The sequence below is a fragment of the Myodes glareolus genome, chromosome 19, assembly GCF_982192425.1.
Source record: "Myodes glareolus chromosome 19, mMyoGla1.1, whole genome shotgun sequence".
Classification (NCBI taxonomy): domain Eukaryota; kingdom Metazoa; phylum Chordata; class Mammalia; order Rodentia; family Cricetidae; genus Myodes; species Myodes glareolus.
This window is the reverse complement of record NC_142044.1, coordinates 57,213,899-57,219,971: the sequence shown is the minus strand read 5'-3', so window position 1 is coordinate 57,219,971 and position 6,073 is coordinate 57,213,899.

Here is a 6,073-nt window from a genome sequence, read left to right as displayed (position 1 = left end):
AGTGAATGATTGCTGAAAGTAACACACTGGGAACAGACCTTACAAACATTGTGCTATAGATAGGGTTTCGTAATTGTATCCAAAAAAATTTAAAGAACCTATCATTTTTCTATTACAAAGTCTTTGCCTGTATTTTTAACTATTTGTTTTTTATTACTCCCCCTCCCCACTGCCAGGATATTAGTCCAGTGTAGGGGGAAGTGTGTGAATGTGAGGTTTTCTAGGGGAGATGACCAGACATCTCTTCCCTGAGACATGTTACAAATGACAGACAAAATAAGCAACTTCACTCATGCCTTACTTGGTGAGCCAGTGAGTTTAACTGGGAATATTGACAGAAGCAGGGTAAGGAGTCTTGGGCTTAGAGCACTGTCCTGCGCTCGGCCTCGCCTGCAAGAACCATGCGGGACACAGGATCCTTCTGCAGAAATAGCTTTAATCCTCTTGGGAGCTAGAGCATAAGCCATATGGCGGAGACCCAGATAAGATGGAACCCATCCCTTATATAGGAAATAGACCCTGCTTCGGACGTGTTATTCTTGGATTGGTCAATTGTCCATAATCCCAGGTGATGCCTCGGGAGTAGGCAGGGACAGTAGTGGAAAAATGCCAACACGTGTGCGTTCACCTGGCGGTGAAGCCAGATGTCAGCGCCATCTTGATGATGGAGAATGTGGCTGCGGCCTTCTACATCTCCCCCTAATTTTACTTCTTTGCAGAAAGGCAACTCCCTCAGAAGGTAAAGATAGAGGTCGCACTTCCCAAAATAGAAACATTAAAATGGGCTTACACGGAATCTGCCCCTAGGTTCATGACATCTGGAACCTATCCGGCCTGCCCTCTGCCATTTTTCTGGGAAAGGGAATATACGGCAGGAAACCCTTATGCAGGGCGACTTATCTCTCAGAGAGGGCCATCCTCTGTGCGATGCTTTTCAGCTCGACAACCTTCAGGGCTAGCTAAGCCAAGCATTCCACCCTGTGCCATGGACCACAGTCCTAGGGGTGCAGGAGCTGGTTGGCTTAAACCTTACTGCTTTAACATAGATAACCACATATCAGTAGAGGCTCCCTGTTCTAGGGCAGCCAGCGCTGTGCAAAAACCACTTTGTCCCTAAGACTTTGGAATTTGAGTCAGCAGACCATCCAGAGGAGAAACACTATTCCATAGTAGGACCGTTCCAAAACATTTCCACCCCCACCCATTCTTTGAAGTAGGGGAAGAAAGACACGACCCAGGACCAAAGTATGTGGTGTCTTTAGTATTAGGGTCTTATCATCTAGTTCTAGTGAAAAACCAACAGCAATGCAAACTGCCTTATATTGTTTGGAGAGCATCCCTGGCCAACAGCTCAGGGGCTGCCCTACCTACCCCCAGCACTGGAATTTCCACTAACGTTATAGCTTCTTGGAACATTTATTTCCAACCAAACAAGGAGGTACTTCTGTTCAAATTCCAAGCTTTGTTTTGACACTGACAGGCACAGGCTGGTGGGGGAATTTTTCCTCCTTATTCTGTTGTATGACCTCTGTGCTTTACCCAACTGTAAAGCTTCCAAGGACTTCAGAGTTGTATGTAGCCCTTGAACCTTGTGTGAACTGATTTCCCATGTTCTTGGGTTTGTTTCAGAAGCCTTTCTTTTCTTTCTTTAAATCTGTCTTACTGGGCTGGAGATATGGCTCGGTAGTTAAGAGCACTGGCTGCTCTTCCAGAGGTACTGAGTTCAATTCCCAGCAACCACATGGTGGCTCACAGCCATTGCAATGAGATCAGGTGCCCTCTTCTGGCCTGAAGGCATACATGCAGGTAGAACACTAATCATAATAAATAAATAAATAAATATTTTTTTTTAAAAATCTGTTTTATTTTTAATTATGTGTAGGTATGGGGGTAGGTATGCACATGTGATTGCAGATGCCCTTGGAGGCCAGAGGCATTGACATCCACTGGAACTGGAGTTATAGGTGGTGGTTTGTAGACTCTATTGTTCTTTAAAAAGATGTTGGGATGCCCCGAGCGGCCTGCGAGCCAGGCAGGGGCTGCCACCAGGGCAGTGCAGGTTCCCCAGGCAAGCGACAGAGTCAGGCGGCTGGATGCGGTGAACGGCAGAGTAAATGGACATAAGGCTATACATAAAGCTAAACATTTATTACTTAAAGAAGAGGGAGACATTTATTACTTAAAAAGAGAGAGATAGAGAGACATGGAGACAGACATAGAGAGAGAGACAGAGACACGTGTACACATGCCAAGAGACGGACAGAAGAGAGAGAGTCAAGATGGCGACCAGGAGGTCAGAAGTGGCTGGGAGTGGGCATGGTTAGTCCTTAAAGGGACTGCAAAGGAATAACAGACTCCATGACGTGGCTGCCGAGAATCTGAGTCCTCTGCAGGGGCATAACCACTGAGCCATCTCTCTAGCTCTCAGATGCCTTTCTACATCTACAAAAGTAAGCATTACGTCACCTGTGAAATGTAGCCTTTGTGCAAAGGGTGACAGGACTTCTGAAGGGCCACCACCCATCATGCTAACCAATTGCCAGCTGATTTCAGAAGTCAGTAGCTTAGGGGATACTAACAGAAAATGACAGTGTGGCCCCATATACACCATGAAAGTTTCCATTTCTTCTATTGACTGTTTTCTCAACAGTCCCGTGTTAAGTACGGCTGTGTGAAGGGGAGCTACTTCCTTAGTTTACCCACCACTATCCACAATCGCTTGCCCAGAGTTACTCCATTTCCTTAGGCTGCAATGCTACCGCAGGGATGACGTGTATCCCCACCTACAACAAGCTCGTGGGGCTAGGGCTGACTCCTGGTGCCTGGGCTGGCCTAGGACCCAGAGGAAGCACAACCATATCACGCCTGCTACCATCCCACGCATCTGATTGTCTCTGGGCTAAGCTGTGCCTAGTTGTTGCCTCTCTATTGGATACATTGGGCTACTGAGGGGTCTCTAGGTTGGGTAAACACTTTCCGCTCACAGAAAATTGCCTCCCAGGAGAGGAGTGTGCATAGCTTGTTCTGGTTGTGGGTGGATGTCTAATTCCCATCCTGGGGTCAAACAGTCTTTTTCATTTACATTGCTGACATTTATATATTAATTAAGCTTTTGTTTCAGGCCTTAAAGCCTTCCAGAGGCTCTACTGAATTTTACTATCATTTTTTCCTTAGGAACTTTGTCTTGACACTAATCTGGCCTCAAATTTGCTTTCCAGTTCCCACACAGATCCCTTTGTCTGATTTCTTTTAATCATCCCTCTTAATTGCTTTATTAGTTTATGAGCTTGTTTACATATCAGTCTATACCATTCAGACTTGCCAGGGGCGCTTTTTCCTAATAAAGGACACATGCCACAATGTGCTCATGAGAGCCATTAGAGACTGTACTAGTCCCAAGGTAAATGCTGAATCAATCTCTGTTAAATCTCCTGGTCCTATCCGATCCAATGGGCTGGGCATGCAACACTGCCTTTCTCAGGCTTGATTATTTCCATAGCTGTCCTTCCTCTATTGTCCTCCAGTTCATAATCGTCAGGGGACCCCCAACTGGAGAAAGCTAGGTATCTATGATAGCTCCTATGAGCCACCCACCAGAAAGTGATTTCCTTCATATTGTCTTGGATTATGTCTCAGTTAGGGTTTCTATTGCTGTGCAGAGACACCATGACCACAGCAGCCCTTATAAAGGAAAATGCTTAGTGGGGCTAGCTGACACTTCAAAGGTTTAGTCCATGGTGGTATCACGGTGAGAAGCAGGGAGGCATTCAGGCGGACATGGTGCTAGAGAAGGAGCTGAGAGTTCTACAACTTGACCCGCAGGCAGCAGGAGACTGTGTGCTACACTTGCGTAGCTTGAGCATCTGAAGCTTCAAAGCCTACCCCACAGTGGTACATTTCCTCAAATAAAGCCATACCTACTTTAACAAGGCCACACCTCCTAGTAGTGCCACTCCCTATGGGCCAAGCATTCAAATGCACCAGTTTACGCAGGTCATACCTATTCAAACCCCTACAGATCGAATAACTTTCACTGCGGGAGTACCTTCTGCTGCTTCAGCCAATAGTCGCTGAAGCACGAGCCCACAGTGTTGTGGGAGTGCCTTCCGCTCCGTCAGCCAATAGCCGCTGAAATACCAGCCCACTGGGGCATGGTATATTTCTCTTTAAAAGAAGAGCGGCAAGCTCGGCTCGGCCTCTTGGTTCCGGCTCCTGCTCCCGGCTCCTGCTCCAGCGACTAGGCTCCCTTCCTGACGGTTTATGGTGTATGTAAGTTTTACCCCCCAAAATAAATACCCCCTTAAAACATAATTGGTGTGGGATTGATTCGCCATTAAACTTTTGTCTTAAAGCAGGGTTGTGTGGTTATATTAGTTTTTCTGTTTCCACAACACTAGGTTGATTCGATGTACTCTCTTTTCCTACAACTTTAAATGCTAATTTATCATGTAAAAATTTCCTCCAATTCAAACAGTTCAACGGCACAAAATTCCATGATTATCACACTGGGTCATTATTTAGGCCCCTGTACACCATTGAGGGTTTTCCTTCCTCTGTATTAAAGATCACGCATGAGGGTTATTTCCCATTACTTCCTCCTTCTCATTGACAAATTCTCTTCATGGATTCCAAGAGTGGAGATCACAGAGAAGACTATTCGGCATTCATGCAATTTGTACTTTCTTTCAAGCCCGCCGTAGGAAATGGCAAGCTAGCAGCCCATCTCGCATCAGCTTGAATGCATTAATAAATGCAATTACCAACAGTATGTTGGTGTTGTAGAAAGGACAGAAATCGATGCAGCACTTCTCTTTGGTGTCATTTAACCAACAGTGAGCCCAGCTCTGAATTCTCGACTTGGCTCTCCTGTGTCTTCCGTCATCCCTGTCTGTCTGTTGTCTGAGTCTGAATCTGTGTCTGTCTAAATGCCGTCTTGTGAACCTGTCCCTTTTCTACGGCTGTATATCTGTGTGTGTTTATGTGGCTATTCCTAACAAAGGGCTGAATAGCACAGAGAGTATTACATAGGGAAGGAATAGGGGACACTTTACAGAAATCTTTAACAGTTTATTTTTTACAAGGGCGGTGTGGGAAGTCCTTCTGTATATGTGTTGCTTCTATTAGTTAATGAATAAAGAAATTGCTCTCAGCCAATGGCTTAATAGAGCATAGCCAGGCTGGAAGGGATATATATATAGAGAGAGAGTAGGTGGAGTCAGAGAGACATCATGAAGCCGCCAGCTAGAACCTTGCTGGTGGGCCACAAGCCTTGTGGTAAAACATAAAATAATGGAAATGGGTTAATACTAGATGTAAGAACTTGCTAGCAATATGCTTAAGTGATTGGCCAAGCAGTGATTTAAATAATATAGTTTCTGAGTGATTATTTCCGGTCTCGGCAGTTGGGAATGAGCAAGCAGCCTCCCCCAACACAAGGAATCAAGTCACTTACTCCAGCTGACCCCAACTGACCCAGATAACAAACAGTTTTACACATATCATTGTTTATCAAACAATACTCATATGTTGTCTTCAATGATTATGGATATTCATTTTTATAAGACCACTTTCAAAAGACTGCTTTCAATATATATTTGCTGTTTTCAGTAAATGATTACCACAATACAAACGAACAAAACATACATGTATTACTCCCAGGTCAGGGACACAGAATACTAGATAACTCAAGATTACAGCCATTCGTTGCTTTGGTTGTAAAAGTAGACTATATGGGAATCAAAGGCAAATAAGGTTGATTGTTACACTGTTCTCTTAAATGCAGGTTAAGCATTTAAGGTACACAGTCGGAGATCAGCCTTAAGTGACTGCAAGGAATTTTACTAACTGGCTGTGAGGTCCAGCAAAAGCTCCAGTCCCTTGGAATATAGAATTTTTTTTTTATCATATGTCATTGTCATACCACTTTCTTGGGGGAAAGAGAGGGAGGGAGGGAGGGAAGGAGGGAGACAGAGACAGAGAGACAGAGAGACAGAGACAGAGAGAGAGAGAGAGAGAGAGAGAGAGAGAGATACAGTCTAGCCCTAGCTGGTCTCAAACTCACAGAGACTGCCTA